The sequence below is a fragment of the Natrix helvetica genome (genome assembly GCF_964273705.1).
Source record: "Natrix helvetica genome assembly, chromosome: Z".
NCBI classification, from domain to species: domain Eukaryota; kingdom Metazoa; phylum Chordata; class Lepidosauria; order Squamata; family Natricidae; genus Natrix; species Natrix helvetica.
In genome coordinates, this window is record NC_138554.1 from 111,255,008 (window position 1) to 111,275,758 (window position 20,751).

At 43.6% G+C, this 20,751-nt stretch overlaps 1 protein-coding gene across 11 annotated transcripts in view; it reads right to left on the reverse strand.

The window, feature by feature from the left end:
• Positions 1–20,751, reverse strand: part of KIAA1217 — a 255,677-nt gene that overhangs the window by 126,632 nt on the left and 108,294 nt on the right. Inside the window, exons 1-2 of one of the 11 annotated variants that reach the window (XM_081969860.1) lie at positions 19,084–19,236; positions 647–696 (exon numbers count right to left, since the gene is read on the reverse strand). The exons of 9 other annotated variants lie outside the window; for them this stretch is intronic. The gene's annotated coding sequence lies outside the window, so the exon portion shown is untranslated. Of the gene's footprint in view, positions 1–646; positions 697–19,083; positions 19,237–20,751 lie in introns of those variants that run through there. One more of the 11 variants, XM_081969858.1, reaches the window with a different exon arrangement.

Consider the following 20,751-nt stretch of genomic DNA (forward strand, 5'->3'; position numbering starts at 1 on the left):
AACAATCTGGATCCTCATTTTAGCTATCTCGGAGGGAGGGAAGGCTGAATTAACCTTGAGCCTGGTGAGATTTGAATTGCCAAATTGCAGCCAGCTAGCAGTCCGCAGAAATAGCCTGCAGTACTGCACTCTAACCACTATGCCACCTCGGCTCTTATATGTAGCAAACATTGATTCTAATGACTTTAGTTATGGACCAATAACTGAATGCAACAGTATGTCTCTGCAACTCATCACTGGAGAGCAACATTATAATGGTCTGCAACTACCTGTAGCAGGTACAGAAATGCCTTCTGCATTTTGATAATGTCAGCACAACCCATTCCAATCCTACCCAAACTAAAGTATGAAATTGGAGCATTTGAGTGGTGGGAAACTTTTTCATCAGGACATGCCTGAAACATGGAATTTGGGGGGAAGGGGGGAGCAGCACTAAAAGCCAAAACTGTCCATGCAGAGAAAAAAGAACATGCAATTCTACCCTGATTGAGGGAAAATATTACTTGTGATGCAAACTATTAAAATTACTAAATGTGATGCCCTTGATTAAAATGGGGCCAAACGGCAAGCTCATTCCAAGGCAAGGTGCAGAAAAAGAAAGTATATAGTACTAACTCTCTGAGAGGTTTCAATTTTCATCAAGTACCTTTGAATGTCAAGCTCTGAATGGAGGGAGACCAACATGCACTGTAAAGCCTGTGGATCAGAAACAGGGGAAAGAAAAGGGAAGAGGAAAGAGGAAAAGAGACAAAAGTAATTAAAATAAATAAATCAAAGTGAAAAATGGAATGTAAGATATGTAAGGAGCAGAAAAGTAAGGCAATAAAAGAGAATCCATCTGAACAATGGCCTAAATCACCCCATCCCCAGTTAAATTAAGTCTTTAAATAGGAGGTAGAGTTCTGAATATCATCAGTTTTGCAAGTATTGCTGACAGAATATCTCTCCTTCTCCAGATCCATGTTGCTTTCCTCTTCCAAGTTCCTGCCTTAGTTCAAGACAAAGCCTAAATATAAATAAAAATTACCTGTTTTTTTAAGCCACGTAAATCAGAAGCATCTGCAGATTGTACTCCAAAAAGTCAAGATGGGGGCTACAATGTGAGAATTCAAGCTCCACTTTTTTATATGTATACAATCAACTAAAGAGCAATGGAGCTTCAATTGCACCACATTATGTAAATGTTTACTTAAAATTAATCCCACTGAAGTTGATGGAAGTTAATGCTAAAATACTTAGGATTTCCAATGATAACCAAAGAGTTACTCAGTCATCTTTTGCTTAACATATTAGTTATTAATATGATCAAAAATTGAATCCTATATGTCCAATAATCAATCAGATACATATTTTACTATTATAGAACCCATCCTCCACAAAAAATAAAGCTTCCATTGATTAAAAAGTCCTTAAATTCCACAGCACCTTCTAGAGAAAATTATAGAGTTGAAAGCATCCAAAAAAAGCATCACAGAAATGAAAAATGAACCTAATGAAAAAATTGCCTATATTTAAATATGAAGAAGATACACCTAGTCTTCAATTTATAACCATAAATGTGAATGTAATTCTGGTCATAAGTCATGGCACAATAACATCAGACCCAACGTTTTGACCATTATGGCAGTTGTTAAGCGAATCTCACTTAACAAATCAACTCTCTTAAATGGGCATTTTTTTTGCCATTAAATAGCTGGCCATAAGTTGAGGACTACTTGTATTGACTCTAAAATTCTTGTGGTAAGAACAATGGATATTTGTAAGAAAATGAATGTTTCCTACAGACTAGGATTTTGTTTCATTTTTATGACACCCCCCCCCCCCAATCTTTCTTATAATATATAATGGTAGAGAAGATTTGAAAGGCTAATTTTTCTAGGCATAAGTTAATATCAAAGGTAGCATTTTGCATATTATATAAAACCATTCAGCAAATCTTTGCTTAAATTTACAACAAGCAAGTATGCATTCGAAAATAAATCCTGCCCTTAAAAATGTTAACGATCCTTCAGGAGATCTTATTGCTAAAAATAATGGATCTATATTTAACCCTTTATAGGTTGAATTTAAGGGACACAGTGGCTCAGACGCTGAGCTTGTCGATCAGAAAGGTCGGCAGTTGGGTGGTTCAAATCCCTAGCGCTGCATAATGGAGTGACTTCCTGTTACTTGTCCCAGCTCCTGCCAACCTAGCAGTTCGAAAGCATGTAAAAAAATGCAAGTAGAAAAATAGGAACCACTTTTGGTGGGAAGGTAACAGCATTCCGTGTACCTTTGGCACTTAGTTCAGTGGTGGCACCATAAGATCAAACCCATTTAAGATCTGAAGGATCTGACATTTAAGACAGCCTTTTTGATTGCCATCACGTCTGCACGGTGAATTTCCGAATTGGCAGCACTGTCAATTCGCAAGGACTTGTGCTTGGCAGCACTGTCAATTCGCAAGGACTTGTGCTTGATTCAACCTGACAGAGTAATCCTCCGTTTGGACCCGGCATTTATACCAAGATCAACTCTTGGTTTCACCGGGCCCAGGAGGTTGTACTTCCGGATTTTTGTCCACACCCCAAACATCCCAAGGAGAAAAAGTGGCACATGCTCGATGTTCTTAGAGCGATACATAAGTACATCAAACACACGGCTGTCTTCCGTCGCTCTGAATCACTTTTTGTAGAGTTTCAATCAGCCTCCCGGGGCCCCAAAGTTTCTTCTCAGACCATTGGCCGCTGGCTATGGGCCTGTATCACTTCGGCCCACATTCTTCAATCTATTCCGTTGCCACGCCATATCACCACACATTCTACAAGAAGTGCCGCCACTACAGCGGACTGGGCTACCCAGGCACCAGTAGAGGAGATTTGCAAGGCTGCAACATGGACTTCCTTGTCTCCCTTTGTTCAAAACTACAGACTGGACAAATTCGATTCTGCGGAGGGGGCATATTTGGGAGGTGAGTTCTCCAGGGCATTCATACTAGCGGAGAGACCCTGGACGCCTACGCTTCCTGCCCTAGTGACACTTAGCTTGGGTATGTCCCGTGTTTGGACTCTCCAGAGCAGCCCCCAGGAAAAAGACCATTGGCTTACCTGAAGGGTCCTTTTCTGGGTGCTGCGAAGGAGAGTCCAACCCCGCCCTGGGGTCTACTCTGCCAGTTTTCATATGATTCTGCGGAACTCATGGATACTTGTTATAACTTTTGTTGACTTCGTTCCTGAACTTTTCAGCGTGCATTGTCCATGCCTTCATTGAAGAAAATCTAAGATTAGTCGGCACCAGAGGCGTGGCTTAAAGTTTCAATTCAGTCCTGGGCAGATTGGCTGTATTTAACCCATGCTTGGACTCTCCTTCGCGGCACCCAGAAAAGGACCCTTCAGGTAAGCCAATGGTCATTCTCTTCAAGTTATAGATAGATAAATCTTCAAGTTAGGTCACTGGAATGTGTCCAATAGATACTCTTTTTGCATGACAGGATAATACTTTTACATTTAAAAATGATTAATGTGAGATCACCCATGGAAGAGATATCAAATGGTCTTCCTTTCCACTTTAAGACTTAGACCTGAGTTCCATACCTATTCTAGTAAAGACTGTTTAATACTCACATGTGACAATGCTCTTAACAGACATTCTGGTACACAAAATGCAATTAAACGTTATAATTCAACAAACCAGGTTTGAATACAGGTGATAGTTTAGGGAATATGTTATATACAAATGTGCATTTATTTAAAAAAATGTTTCTCTCTCTCCCTCTCCCTCTTCTTTAAAACTAAGTTTTCTCTGACACTACTTCAGAATCAAAGTTGAGAGCATGCTGCATGATAGATAGCAGAGCAAAACCACTTCTGGAGCCCATGAGGATGGGAGAACATAATTATTTTGTACCAAATCACCCAAATGACAAGGCTTATATATCTAATTTATTATTAAAGAGACTTTCATGGCAACCTTCTCCTCTTTCAACAAGTGTCTGTCATCCACTCATCAATTCCCTCAGTGACATAAGTTAACAAATGGCTTTGTTAACTACACTATATACATACACTAGTATATACTTGCTTAGAGGATACAGGAGACAGACAGGAATTTGTTCATACATTCTAGCTATCTCTAGGGCATTGATGAAACAAAATTAAACGAAGTGTGCTATTTGCAAAAACAACACCCTTGAGTACACACTAATTGATTTGGGACAGGTTCTAGGCTATATTAAGCTTATGTTCAGAACAATCCTATCAGAAGTAAACTCCATTATGTTTCTGGGGAGTTTGATGGATATATTCCAAGGAGCAAGAGACAACTCAGTTCAGATAGTTTGTGTCAGAGAAAGAGGGTGAAGAGAGCTCCTTCCTAATACTTCCCAGAATATAGATTCCTGATGGCAAACCTATAGCATATGTGGAACAGACGGCACGTGGAGCCATTTGCTTCACGTGCCCTGTCAAATCCAGTGTGCATGTGCGTGCTGGCCAGCTGACTTCAGCCTTCATATTGGACGTTTTTCGCCCTCTGGAGGATTCAGGATGCTTCCCTGAAGCCTCTGGAGGGTGAAAAACAACCCAACGTGCAAACTGGAAGTTTGGGAACATACTCTCCAGAGGGCTGGGTGTGTGTGTGCTAGAAAGCCTCTGGAGCCTGGGTAGGGCAAAAAATGGGTCCATCACACGCAAAAAGCGGGGGCGACACACACATCTGTGTGGGGTGGGGTGGGGTTGTACAAATAGAATTATGGGTATGGGTGTGCCCACGCAAGACCCTCCTGTGCTCCCCACACTTTTGGCATGAGATGGCAAAAAAGTTAGCCATCACCCGTATAGATTCTGCCTATGGGTGAGGAACAATAGAGAGATCTGCTAGGAAGAATCACAATTCTTTCTTGTCTTTCATCAGTCTGGTCAAGCTAGAGCAAACTACCAGCCACAAAAAAGCATATACAGGTAGTCCTTGACTTATAATAATTTGTTTGGTGACTTTTCAAAGTTATGGCAACACTGAAAAAAAAATAACATATCATTTCTCACACTTACAACTGTTGCAGCATCCCAGTGGTCAAATGACCAAAATTTAGATATTTGGCATATATGTATGATGGTTTCAGTGACCCAAGATCATGTGATCATCTTTTGCAACCTTCTGACAAGTCCATAGGGAAGTCAGGTTCACTTAATAACCATGTTACTAACTTAACTGCAGTGATTCATTTAACAACTGTGGTAAGAAAGATCACATAATATGGCCCAAAACTCCATAACTGTCTTGCTTAGCAATGGACATTTTCAACTCAATTGTTACATTCTTCCATTCCCCAGCATTCCGTCAGAACTGAGGATGCTTCTTGGATGAGAAGTGAAATATCTTCAAGAAAAAACAAAGTCCAGTTGCCTTTTGTGGGGGGGTACCACCTTTCGGTTAACTTTTGTGTGTTTGGTCTATAACTCTGCATTTAGTGATAAACGGAATGAACTAAATGCAGTTAGTACAGAGTTTGGTCTCATCAATATCGAATCTGCTACAATTCATCTGAACTGGAATAAAGCATGTTTTCCAGGCAATAATGTGGCTCTGTGGAATTTGTGGGCATGGGCTTGTTTTTTTGGGGGGGGGGAGTGGAGTCTCCCAGGTCCACTCCCCTCTGTTAATATTCTATCTTCAAAGGTTTTTAAATGGAGAGGAAAAAGAATGGAAAAACAACCTTTGTTTTGATGTGCTGAAACACTTCACATGAATCCTACCTCTGCTTCCAACAATATTTAAATGCACCATTTAATTTTTATTTCATGAACAGGTTGAACTGGGGATGGTAAAGAAGCCTTCCTTGGAGTGTTTAAATAAGTCCACATTTAATGATTCAAGCTGTGGGTATTACTGTGGTGTAAGTTTCTCATGATACTATAATAATATCTGCAAGAAATACCATTTGCCTGCAAGCAAAAAGTGATCGGACCACACAAGATAGACAGAGTAACAGAAAATGAAGAAGCCAAAGAGCTCTGAGACTTTAGAATTCAAACAGGCACCTGACACACAACCGTCCAAAGTGTTCATTAGAAAGGAAAATGGAGGAGGAGCTTCCGGCAATGGCGGTCGCCTCTTGAGCTCCGGGAGACGCTGCGGAGCGCCAATGGGGTAAAGGGTCCTATTCCCGGCCCTCGTTCCATCTGAGGGCCGAGAGTCGGACTGTTGCACCACCCTGGCTGGCTTTGGACCTATTTTGGTCCGCCAGGGTGGTCGGGGTGGTCGGAGGGAGATCGAGGAAGAGCGGAAGAGCGGAAGAGGCTGGGCGTGAGAGCAGGCGAGGAATGGCGGCGGCACAGCAGCGTCCGGCGTTTTGGCGTCTGGTGCGTGCGCGCTGGCAGAGGGAGAGACAAGTGGAGTGACATAGCGACCGGCAGGGAGGCGAGGTGGAGGCGGCCGGCAAGGAGGCGAGGTGGCCGGCAAGGCCGAAGAAGACCGGAGGGCCATGTGGAGTAGAGACAGCGGCGGCGGCAATGTGAAGACGCCGCTGCCAAGGGCCTTGCTGAGGCTTTTTGATGAGGTTTATGTCATCCTCTGGTGGCTCCCGGCGACTCCTTCAGGCCTGCGCTGATAGAAGACGCCGAAAGATCAACGCCAGGAATATCGGAGCGCTGGGTGAGCGCTGGGTGATAGCCTGGACTATTGGGCCCTTTGGGAGGGAGCCAGGACAGAGCTTTAGGACAGGACGGTGGCTGATGGTGGCTGGGGGGGGGGGCTGAATCATCAGAGGCCACTGGAAGATCTGGCCTAGGGCCATGGACTTGGCCTAGGACCATGGAGAGGCTGGAGTGGTGCCTGGATCACGGATACCTGGATACCTGGGCCAAGAATGCCTCCCCCCCACCCACCGAGGACCCTGGATCTCTGTCCCTGAGCTCATGCCCATCTAGGACCATCTAGGGCTATCACCCATTTTTTACTATTTACCATCTAGGGCTATCACCCATTTTCTACTATCTTCGCCACCTCTGTCTAGTCCTTATCATCTGGACACCTACTCCCCCCCCCCTCATCGAAGGACGAACCAGGACAATGCCTCTTACCCCCCCACATTGACTTATTTTCACCATCTATAGCACCTTAACCCCCATTGGAATTTTAATAATAACTTATTCGAGGTTAGACTTGTTCCGCCTGCGGGAGGCCCCTCTCTCGCAGGTATGGCCCTTGGCTCTCTCAAGGGCCCGCCTCGATGACGGGTTCGTGAACCCCGAGAGGTGCAGGAGACGGAAGTTAAGGGGATTTTTAATAAAATGTTTTTTATCTTTTTTAGGGGGTTCCAGGGTGGGGGGGGAGGGCCAATCAGACCGGGAGGAGAGCCAGTGCCAGGCAAACAGGTGAGTCCAGGAAGGACAGGAGTGAGGTGGAGGGGGGGAAAGCAAAGGTCACTTCAACAGAGGGTTGTTCTATTACAATGGTCGTGGGGAGGGGGGGATGCGAGGACAGGAGAAGATCTCAAGGTCGGTTGGGAGACCGTGGCTGTTGGTTATGCCCGGTCACTTGTACCAACCCCTGCAGTCTAGGTGGACAGGAACTACAGAGCCAGGGCCTGCGGCTGATGCTTTGCAATGCAAGGTCTGTTACTAACAAGGCCCCCCTCATCAATGAGTTGATCTCAGAGGGGGAGCTAGACCTTGCAGGGATAACGGAGACCTGGTTGGGCCACGAGGGTGGTTTACCCCTCGTGGAAATGTGCCCACCAGGTTTCCGGGCATTCCATCAGCCCCGGGCCCTGGGTAAGGGTGGTGGGGTGGCGGTGGTTATTCGGGAATGTTTAGAGCCGAGGGAGTTCACTGTCCCTCAGATACCCGGGTGTGAGTCCCTTGGTGTGAACTGGGGCCCAGGGAGGCAGTGGGGCTTGCTGATTGTATACTTGGCTCCTCGCTATGCATCAGCAGCCCTGCCCGAGCTCCTCGAGCTAATCTCAGAGACGGCAGTTGAGACCCCCAGACTCTTGGTCATGGGGGACTTCAACTTGCCGTCGACGGGAGCGGCCTCTGAGGCGGCTCGGGAGTTCATGGCTTCCATGATGGCCATGGACCTGACCCAATTAGTTCAGAGCCCCACTCATGAAGGGGGCCACACACTGGACCTTATTTTTGTATCTGAACAGTGGACGAGTGATCTGGGAATAGGGAACTTAGTCATCACGCCCCTGTCATGGTCAGATCACTCATCCCTCCGGCTGGACTTCCCTGGCGCTATCCCCCACTGCGAGGAGGCGGAACCAGACTCTCCAAGCTGGTACCGCCCCAGGCTCCTGATGGAACCAGATAGATTCCAGATGGAGCTTGGGCCAATACCTGTAGCCCTGTCCCGCTCCCGGTCAGAGGACCTAGTGACTGCCTGGAATAGGGCGACGGCTGGGGCCTTGGACCGGGTTGCGCCTTTGCGACCTCTCCGGCGGCATCGATCCACCCGGGCTCCTTGGTTCACTGAGGAGCTAAGGGTGATGAAGCGCCACAGGAGACATCTAGAGAGCAGGTGGAGGTCCTCACGCTCCGAATCTGACCGAACACAGGTAAGAGCCTATTTGCGGACTTACCTTGTGGCAATGAGAGCGGCCAAGCGTAGATATTGTGCCGCCCTTATTGCGTCCGCGGATAACTGCCCTGCCGCTCTGTTTTGGGTGACCCGCTCCCTTTTATCGCAGGGGACGCGGGGGGCACCCTTACAGGGAAGAGCAGAGGAGTTTGGGGAATATCTGCAGGACAAAATCGCTCAGATCCGGAGTGGATGGACCTCCGTCAGTGGACCGGACGGGCCGTTAGCAGCGAATCTTGAGAGACCATTCTGGGAGGAGTTTGACTCTGTTGCCCCCGAGGATTTGGACAGGTTGCGTGGAAGGCTGCGACCCACTACATGTTCAATGGACCCGTGTCCCTCCTGGCTGGTACTGGCAGCCTGGGAGGTGACACGAGGTTGGCTTCTGGGCCTGGTGAACGCCTCATTGGGTGAGGGATACTTACCAACTGCCTTGAAAGAGGCGGTGGTGAGACCCTTGCTCAAGAGGCCTTCGCTCGACCCAACGGAGCTAGCTAATTATCGTCCAGTCTCCAACCTTCCCTTTTTGGCGAAGGTTGTTGAGAATGTGGTGGCGCAGCAGTTTCCACGACACCTGGACGAATCCGATTATCTAGACTCACGCCAGTCCGGCTTCCGACCCGGGCACAGCACAGAGACAGCCTTGGTCGCGTTGGTCGATGATCTCTGGAGGGCCAGAGATAGAGGTTGTTCCTCTATCCTGGTCCTATTAGACCTCTCGGCGGCTTTTGATACCATCGACCATGGTATCCTATTGCGCCGGTTGGAGGGAATGGGAGTCGGAGGTACCGTCTTGCGGTGGTTCGGCTCCTACCTCTCCGACCAGAAGCAATGTGTGTTGACAGGGGGGCAGAGGTCGACCCTGAGGCCACTCACTTGTGGGGTGCCACAGGGGTCGGTCCTCTCGCCTCTCCTGTTCAATGCATATGTGAAGCCGCTGGGTGAGATCATCCGTGGCTTTGGGGTTGAGTACCATCTGTACGCTGATGATACTCAGCTGTACATTTCAACCCCAAACCACCCCAACGAGGCTGTCGAAGTGATGTCCCGGTGTTTGGAAGCCGTCGGGGTCTGGATGGGGGACAACAGACTCAAACTCAACCCCTCCAAGACTGAGTGGCTGTGGCTACCGGCACCTCGGTTCAGCCAGCTGATACCATCGCTGGCCATAGGGGGCGAACAACTGTCCCCTGTGGAACGGGCACGCAATTTGGGCGTCCTCCTTGATGCCCGGCTGTCAATGGATGACCATGTGGCAGCCGTGGCAAGGGGGGCGTTCCACCAGGTTCGCCTGGTGCGCCAATTGCGCCCCCTACTGGACCGGAGTGCCCTACGCACGGTCACTCACGCGCTGGTGACGTCTTGCCTGGACTACTGCAATGCCCTCTACATGGGGCTTCCCTTGGGACGCATCCGGAGACTACAGCTAGTCCAGAACGCAGCCGCGCGGGTCATCATGGGGAGTGCACGATACTCCCGCGTAATACCCCTCCTGCGCGAGCTGCACTGGCTGCCTGTGGCCTTTCGGGTGCGTTTCAAGGTATTGATTACCATCTTTAAAGCGCTCCATGGCATAGGACCTAGTTATCTGCAGGATCGCATCCTACCACACACGTCCCTACGACCAATCCGCTCTCACAGGGAGGGACTCCTCCTGGTGCCGTCCACCAGGCAATGCCAGCAGGCGACACCTAGGAGTAGGTCCTTCTCTGTGATGGGTCCAACCCTCTGGAATGACCTCCCCCCCCCGACATCAGAACCACCACTGACCTCTGTTCCTTCCGTCAAAAACTAAAGACTCACCTGTTTCAATTAGCTGGCCTGGCACACTCTTAGTCTTACCTCCCGGGGATATATTTTAATTGGGTTTGGGTATTTTAATTGGGATGTTTTAGGGCTTTTATACTATATTTATTTCTTTGTACAGTCTCACCTCCTCCACTCAAATGCTCAAGTATTTAATTGTTTATATATTATTTATATTGTTATTTATGTATTTTATCTGTGTTTCATTGACTGTACACCGCCCCGAGTCCCTTTTGGGGAGAGGGGGCGGTTTATAAATCCAAATAAATAAATAAATAAATAAATAATAAAGACAAAAAAGTCTGGACGGTGGACATGGCAGAACCTGGAGAAGGCAGAATGAACTGGAAAAGATAACAAAATACCCGCAAATAAAATGGCTCTGGCAAAAGAAAGCAAAAATAGTACCAGTACTGATAGGCACCTTGGGTGCAATCCCAAATCAATTGGAGCACTTGAACATCATCAGCATTGACAAAATAACCATCAGTCTATTGCAAAAGGCAGGTTTACTTAGAACAGTTTTCATCCTATAATGATACCGTGTTTTCCCGAAAATACAATTTGTCCTGAAACTAAAGCCTTGCCACATTTTTTTGCGTGGGCAAAAAAGCCCACCCCCGAAAATAAACCCCCTGGACAACCCCCCCTCCAGCCAGGCAGAGCACCGCTCACCGACATAGCGGTATCCTGAAGGCGCCAAGCCGCAGGAGCCGGGGGGAAGAAAGGCGCTTACATTGCTTGGTGCATTTGGGATACCGCTAGGTTGGGGAGTGGCGTTCTGCCTAGCCCGAGGGGGGAGTTGCTGGGTGGCTGCTCCCTTGCCTCAACATATCCGGGCCCAGCTCTCCCTGCAGCAGCAGCCACCACCACTGCGCTCCGAGCATAACATCTTCTCCGGTTGCAAACTCCCTAACTCTGCTGCCGAGTCTTCCAGTAGCGGCCGCTCTAGGAGTGCGCTCTGTGGTTGTAGGCTGGCTGCTAGAACTCTCTGTAAGAGAGTCTTCTGGACAGAGAGTCTTCCAGCAGCCAGCCCACTAGAGCAGCCACTGCTGGAAGACTCGGAAGCCAAGTTTGGGAGTTTGGAACCGGATAAGATGTTATGCTCGGAGCCCCGCGGCGGCGACATTGGCGGCTGCAGGGAGAGCTGGGCCCAGACATGTTGAGGCTAGGAGGTATGCCTGCTGGGGGCTGAACAGGCGCTCACGCAACCCCCTTCTCTAGCTGGGCAGAGCTCCTTGCACTGACCTAGGGGGTACCCTGAATGTGCCAAGCTGCGGGAACTGGGGAGCAGGCAGAGCGCCATGTGGCTTGGCGCCTTAGGGATACCCCCTAAGTCAGTGAATGGCGCTCTTCCCGGCTGGAGAGGGGGTTTGCTGGACGGTTGCTCGCTTCGCCCCTGAGGCTGTGCCCGGCTCTTCGGGAGCCAGTTCGCAAGGGAGCAGCTGCCCGGCAACCCCAAAACAATAAGCCCTCCCCTATAATAAGCCCAAGGCCATATTTTGTAAGTAAAAAGAAAATAAGACCCTGTCATATTTTCGGGGAAACACAGTACCAGAGGTGGTATTCAGCAGCTTCTGACCAGTTCTGGAGAACCGGTAACAGAAATTTTGAGTAGTTTGGAGAACCGGTAAATACCGCCTCTGACTGGCCCCGCACCCATCGATTCTCCCAAGTCCCAAGCTGATCGGGAGGGAATGGGGATTTTGCAGTAACCTTTCCCTGGAGTGGGGAAGGAATAGAGATTTTACAGTATCCTTCCCCTGCCATGACTACCAAGCAATGCCCTGCTTACCAAGCCACGCCACAGAACCAGTAGTAAAAAACTTTGAATCCACCACTGAATGATACCTATAGCACCACCACCATCATCTCCTGACTGACAATGCAACCAACTATAATACTAAGTATTCCTTGCCTTCAATGTGATCTGTTGTATATAAGGGATCCATTCCTGTTTGAATTTGATTAGAATGAATCCATCATGGACTCAAGACACAAAAGAGCTAACAACAACAGAGATTCCTAGACAACACACAGATAAGCACTCAAATATCTCACTACTCAGCACTACTCATTCTTCCCCACTGTTGCTGCTACTCCTACTCCAACTGCTACCCCTTGTGAGTACTGCTAGAGAAAAGCATCCCTTCTACTTCCACACATTAATACACACCACCATCTCTCCTCCCCACCCTTCCAATGTTTCATAGCAAAGCTTTTATAGTCTCTTGCTGTGCTGGCTGGGGAGAGGGCTTAAAGAAAGCAGAAAAAATAGTACAGGTATATCTAACTAATCTTGGTTGGCAAGCAGAACTATGGATGCTAAATGTGAAGCATTCTTTTTGTTAGCAAGATACAAACCCATGCCATTCAATTACAGTGGGAAAATATGTAACTCATAAGAATACCACATTTTTGCAAATACTGGCAACTATTCACAAAATCTATAACAACAATGATTTAGTGAGAGTCCTGCCTAGGGGTGTAAAACACAAGACCATGGGACAATGCTGGGAAACTCACATACATTTACTGTTCAAAGTGCTAACTGTACAGAAAAATTCATACAGACATGAGAAATGGACAGGATGTGATAGTCTCTTTATATCCAATAGAAATATCATACATTCTTGCTATTCTTCATTTTTGACCTAAAATTCTAAGGAGCTTTTGTTGCATGGCAATGCAAATGTGTTACCTACAGTAGTTCCTTCATGTTTTAGAATAGCCAAATTTTTATCTCTGTTCTGATTGCCTCTGGTGGAAAATTCTGCAAGTTAATGGAAGTCAACTACTCACCATGTAACTTCAGAGCTGTTTTTTTATCTCCCTTTTATATCCTACAATGCACATTTGTTGCCTGCGTAAGCAGAGTAAATCAATTAAAATTGTCAGTTTTCATCAAGGCTTCACTGGAATATCTGGAGCAGAACAACCTTTAATCGTGTTACAGTGGAGATGAAGGTATGTCATCACAAATACTAGCAGGAAAGTTGTCATAGTCTTTAAATATTTTAGCCCAGAAGGGAATGGAAATTATGTAACTAGAAAAATTTTTAAAATGATGTTAAGATCATAGACATGCCCAGAGTATCTACAGAAATATCACCAATCGAAACAAATCATGAAATTGGATGGTGATGATGCCTATACAACGGAAGAGGCAGTTAACTTATGATACAACTAGCATAACTTTGAAAAATCGCTCCGTACCATTACAAAATGGGCCAAAGGAATGAAAAGTCCATTTGTTTACTCCAGATAATCTTACAGATTTCCCATTGATGCTGATGTTGGAATCCTATAATCGTACTCAATAGGTTTGCTTGGCTCATTGGTTAGAAAATTTGTATATAAACTATGGCACATATTTATTTATTCATTCATTCTTCTGAAAGATAGTTTCTTCCAAGCAGTTGTAATCTATATTTTATTAGAAAGTGTGTGTGCGTGTGTGTGTGTGAGGGGTGGGGGGGAGGAGAAATGTTGAGAACATACCAGGTTTTGCCCTCCAGGGAAATTCTTTTTCCAGGAGTCCTAAGCAATAAATAATCTCTCCTTGTGTTAAAACAACACTCACTGAAGTTCAGAACAGGAGCATCTGCACTTTGGAATGCTCCCTAGGGTCTCACAGAGAACAAAATGCTGAGGTTTGTGAGCCTTATTACAGGGAGTTTCCCATTTATAATAACTTGCTACACCTTAGGAATCTTCTATCTGGGAGCAATTGTCATTAGAGTTAAAGTATTGAAAACTTTGAGATATTTGCAAAGCAAAGCTGGTTGATATTTCAATTTCTGCACAATGTCTATTAAGGGATTTGGGATTCCTGTTGGATGTCAGATAATATATAAATATATGGTGATTATCACTTATCTATAGTCATTAATCCTTCTTGGCCATCATGTAAAATGAAGAATACCTTCCACTGAATTCTCGCAAGACAGCGTAAGATCGAGCAATTGAAGTAGGCTCTAAAAGCTTCTGAATATTTGGTACCTGTAACATAATGTTAAGCATTTTCATCTCTCTGGGAAGTGGTGCCATGAGCCTAGGCTGAACCATGATTTATTACACCTGAAGGTCAATTTAATAGAAGACAAGAGTATTAATTCTCATTAGTCATAGCTGCTCAAAAAACTATATTGAGACACATATTGGGCATCTTTTTTGGCTAATTTACCAGAAGCATCTGGTTAGGTGGCCAACGGTGGATGAGACATATTTTAGTCCGATTAAGTAAAATAGCATTTATCTGCTTACTTTTTTAGAAATACCAAAAAGATAACCACATTAGTTTTTTTTTCCCTGAAAGAATGAGAGAATAATTGCTGCCTCATTAGAGGTGAACAAATTCACTGTGATGTCTTTCTTAACCTTTGCTACTTTATTGTATGCATGGTTATTCTTGGTGATACGAGACCATTATACTCATTCCAATTCTCTCATGCTCTTATCTCTCATTCTCTCTCTCCCTCCCTCCCTCCCTCTCTCTCTAGGTAGCCACCCTCTATTATCCATAGCACTCATCATCCTGAATTAGCATGGCACTAAACTAGGGTAAATATAAAGAAAATATAAAGTTGTATGCTATGGAAATAATATATACTATAGAGGACAAGTTTCTGAGTTGCACAATACTTAATTAAATGCATCTGAGATACTAACACAAAAATGATTCTTCCACTGTTATTTCTTTTGCAGCAGGCATTTATATCCTACTACTTTTGATAGATGATGTATAGTTATCAAGCACAATACATACAATCTATCTTCCAGGATTTTTTATATCTCCCTCTTAAAGCCATTTATCTTTAAGGTCCCGGAATGCCTAGGAGGCCTCCTTCTTCAACAGAATCTCCCTGCACATGAAATCAGGAACAAAAGTTTTGTAAGAAACACCTCCAAGAGGGAAAAGTCCCCTTTTTGATTATGATTGCATTCTGTGGAACAGCTTACTCCAGATACATGGTCATCCCTCACTGAAGAGACCAATCTAGACTTCCACAGTGTGCATTATAAAGAGCTAGCTCTTCAAGAAAGTTTTGGGCACTTGGAAGTTCCAAGGAAGGTGCTGTCACTTGATGTTGATCGGTGACACAATACTTTTCATCATAAGTTTTATTTCCCAGAAGCTGCTCAGAACCTATGGGAATTAGTGGCACCAAACTCAAATGTGTACAGGTAGTCCTCAACTTTCATTTGGCGACCCTTTGATGTTACAGTGGCACTTAAAAAGTGACTTATGACCATTTTTCACTCTTATGACCACTGCAGTATTCCCGTGGTCACATGATCAAATTTGGACACTTGCAGCTGTCTCATGTTTATGAATTTTTTTTGTGTCCTGGAGTTATGTGATCATTTTTCACAACTTTCTAACAAGTAAAATCAACGGAGAAACCAGATTCACTTTACAACTGTGTTACTAACCTAACAGCTGTAAGGATCAACTTAGCAACAATGGCAAGAAATGTCATAAAATGGGGCAAACTCACTTAACCACTGTCTCATTTAGGCACAAAAAATGTGGGCTCAATTGTGGTTGTAAGTCAAGAACTACCTATAATTAAAAAGCAAGCAAGCAAATAAGTAGTCATTGCTAAACATGATGGAAGCAAATTCCAAATGATGCATTGTTTTAATCTAGGACAAAAATGGACCATGTGCTGTGGCTTAAAAGTGGTCCATGATACAACATAGCCAATAATACATTTAATTTATTGATTCTGAATGGCAGACTTGCCCTCACATAGATGAAATCATTTATTTTAAAATGCATTAAAAAGCAATAGCTAGTTTGATTGATTATGAAAAAGAAAGAAAATTCACAGGTAATACTTTTATTGAAATCAAGTAAAGTAACACAAAAGCGTGCACGATTTTGATTCTTTATTAGGAAAAATCAGGATGTAATATTTTGAGCACTAGCTGAGGAATTATGGGAATTGAAATCCACATGCCTTCAGGCTGTTGAAGTTGAGAAACACTGGTACACATATACTGGCCTCAGTGCAGTAACTCCCGTTTCTGAGAGACTATCACCCATATTCCATAACCTGGACCAAAATAATGCATACAAATAAAGATATTTTCTTTCAAGTGATATATTTAGCATCACTTGCAATTTGGCCCCCATGTATCCTATTATGCTGTGGGATCTAAAAATATCCCAAGTATCTCATTCATCCATTCATCCAATCATCCATCAACAAGAAATCTGCCATCATGTGCCAACAGCGTCCTCCTGCTGTTTGCAGAGCAGAAACATGCAATTGTCTACGCAAGGGAATACATGGATGTGAATTTGACTTCAAAAAGGGCAACATTAAAAAAACAGTGGGAGAATATTTCAATTCTCCCTGCACCCCATGACATTTTGCTATTGGCTTCAGAGTCCCCAGACTTCAAAAGAAAACTACAATATGAAATTGTATTCATCAACACATTCCCACTGGGTTTCATTTCCACAGTAGGTGTTCAATTAGGTTAGAATAGCTGCAAAGATCACATTATCACAGTGACTGCTACTATGAAGGAAGGTCCTGCTGCTCTTATCATGTATTCTTTTAGCCTCAACACAGAAATATTACAAATATTTCCACCACCCTGTCCACTGAATGATCTTCAACACCCTTCTAATGGGGGTTTACTTAACAAACCATGGTTTAAAATTCTAGCTTACTCAAAATATATGACTTTAATAAGTGATTCTACCCTACCTCTTGATGCTATTCTTGTTGCTGATATTAAAGTGGGCTTCTTCCCCCATGAAGAAGAAAGCCAAATTCCTAAGTTTCTCATGACATTTATAACTTCATTGTCTTAGTATTCCATAAGATATAACACTGTGGTTATGATTGTCAAAAAGAGCAGGGTAGTCCAAATTTAGTCACATTATTTCCACAAATAAGTAAATAAATGCCAAGGCTAAAACACAAGTTAGCATTGAACTAACATTGCCAAGGCAGCCACAAATGCCATGTTTTTAAGAAAAAGAAAATACATGCATCAAATCTCATGAGAACACCAAATCTTGAAAATATCAAGGCACATTGATGTCGGAGTGGGAAAAATGAGTCCTAAAGAACTAGTATTTGTATAAGTCCAACAAAACAAGAATTTGGTGAGAGCTAAATGAGCTTAACTAGGGCTTCTTGCTGCAACACGTTTTCCTATAAACATAATATGTATACCTGCATGGGGTACTTAAATGCCTCTGTTAAAAATCTACTTGCAGTGTGATTCAGGCCATATAGTGGTATGTCTTAAAGAAATTTTAAGAAATGATACAAATATTAGTTAAGATATCTGTAGCTACCAAAGAACTAAACAATTGACATCTGATGGTAGTGGTAATGCATCTGTTAATAAAGCAATGTAATGCAGACATATACCCTGTTTCTCCGAAAATAAGACCTCCCCAGATAATAATAATCCAGCTTTTGAGGCATGCGCTAAAATAAGACCTCCCCCCCAAAAAATAAGTCCTTTCCAAAAATATTGCAACACAGCAGCATCTATGAGGTGACCACCCTCGCCACCTCCTGTCGCTCAAAAATAATAAGACCTCCCTGAAAATAAGGCCACGTATTTATTTCAGGGCTCAAAAGATAATAAAACTCTGTCTTATTTTCGTGGAAATTTGGTAAAACAATTCTATGTATATTTATTTAGATGTAATTTCTATGAGTTATTTCCTAGTAATGGAGATGCATTTTTCATCCACAACCACATGCACATCTAACAGGGAAAAGACCAATTTAATTAAGTAAATGTTTTTTTCCAACTGAGGTGCATTCTTCTGGGACGCATGGAAAATGTCCCATTCAGTTTCATAGGACTTAAGTACATAGGCATATATCATTACAATGCTAATGCACAAGGTCTTCACTTGTCAATTATTTTTCAAGACCATGAGTTTTTAAAACAGCTTATCTGCTATCAAATGAGAATGTTCTCATCTATGCTTTAAAAAGCTTGTTTTTCCCATTTTTGCAGATCAAATGTTTTTCAGGACCCAACAGCAGACTTTAGGAAATTACTCCAAGTTTTGCCTTTTTTCCCCCTAGGCAGCCGGCAGCACTAAATTGAATCAAATTATTGGCTTGTACTCACAACTTCCTAAGCCAAGCCACTGTAATTTAGAAAACATAGTTTATAAACAGAAACCTAACCAATTTTTGGCTTATTGAATAAGCTGTGGTTATATAACCATGGCTTAACATGTTTTAAAGTAGCTGACATGTGATGCAATTGTCAAAATTCTTACAAGAACTGGTGCATAGCTACAGACTTTAAAGTACCGAGTATTATCAACAATTAAACTATTAGTCATTCAAGTACCAATTGATCAACAATTCAGTCCTGAACTGCAAATATTGTCTTCTATTGACAAGACTATTATTATTAGATAGAAGAGTATTTTATTTTAACTATATTAGTACCTGAAATGAAAAGAAAGCAGCAAGAGAGAGCTCCTACAGAAAAGTATTTCTCTATCACAGTGTTTTTAATTTGTTTTAAATGTACTGCCTTCCAATGATTTACATCCTGTAAATCCTCTGCTGCCCCAAGTTTCAACATTTAGAAAGAACTGAGAAAACTCCAGGACATTACTAACTATCACAAGAAGGTGAAGAAACAGAAATTATGCACATTCTGCTAATAGTTTAACTGTTGACAAGCCATATCCAGTTGAAAATGGACAGTTACCTAATGAACTGGCAGCCAGCTCCTGTAAGAGTACCTCCTCTCTCAAATCCTTCGGTTAGATATTACGCTTTGGAGTGGATTTACAAGCAGAGATCGAAAGCCAACAGCTCATAGATCTTTCTTCCTCAATGGAGGAGAGCTACCTCTCCGAACACACAGCTGCAATCTGCTCCGCAGCTGCAGTTATTACAAGATGAGGGTGTGAATACTAACCTGATAAACTTAAACAAAACGTAACTGATATTTTAACCAGACAAAGCCATCTGCCAGAACAAACGGTTCTTTCTATCTTTGATTTGATGTCCATGATTAAAACCCAAGTGAACTCATTAAAAGAGGTCCTTGTAAAATATATTGAAAAACAGTCAAATGACAACACTGCTACAGCACACACAGATCTGTATAGTGTGTTTCACGAACATAACCTGCAGGGAAGCCATGGGCAACTTTACACCAAGGAAAACAGAGAGCAATGATCAGAGAACTGACCACTCTCACAGGAAAGGGTAAGAAATAAGTCTCCAGTGGGCATGTAACCAAGGAAGACAGACTATTCAAATCACCAATATTAACCACAGCATATATAAAAAGTACCTTGCAAATATTAAATAATCAAAGACTATGGGGAACAAAAAGGACAATTATCTTTAAGACACTTACTACTTTACATTATTTACAAATTATTTACAGCAGGATGAGTGCCTTCCATCTAGCAGAGACCTAGATCGAACTTTACTTACCTTTAGGCAACACAGAATTTCCATATATTATTTAAAATGAAGAATTTTTGGATACTTTTACAATCTTCTGCTGAGAACAACTCAGTTGAGTCCTGGCCCTGAGTATATTGTCACCTTAGAGAATAAATGTGACCACCTGGCTTTAGATAACTGCAAGGACATTTCTGCCCTCCAAAGGTGACTGCCCAGGCAAAAAGTTTGCTCCACTTAGAGCAAGACAATGCACAGATGACCTTCTGGAGAAAGAAAACCCCTCAATTAACTCTTTTAGTGCCCTGCCAGGTTCAGAACAAACCGATATTATTAAAAGACTAGGCACCTTAGAGAAATTCTAGTGGCAACATACCAGTTCTAATTCTAGTAGCCAGAATTCAAATTGATTCGGTTTTACCAACTACCCAAGACAGTTTCCATCACGTTGAGAAAAGACATGGGGGCGCTCTCCTTCAACCTATGAAATGCAGATATGCAGATCATCAACACAGAGTCCTCTGGAGTAGATCCACATTTTTTTTAGTCACTTCCCTTTTGAAATAGCACTGCATCCAGAAACTTCAAAGAATAAAAATCCTGGATGCCGCTGATGCAAGAGGAAGGATCTGACTGCCTAAAATCACAACCTGAGCCACGTAATGGGCTGTGCTAAGAACATGACATGGACATTTGCAGCTTAACATATCCAGTATCTGTCACATAATCCAGCCCTCTAGCCAAACCTTTCCTACAGGAATCAAAGAAGACATGATAAAGGCAATCTCTACGGCAGGAAGATCATCACCACCACCCAAGATGGAATCAATGTCTCTATCAAACTATATTGATGTGAAACAACAACTAGTTAATGTTCACCATATTAAGTGCAGTTACCTGCAGGGGTGGAATCCTACCGGTTTGACAACCATTTCACTGAGCACGCGCTTCACACAAT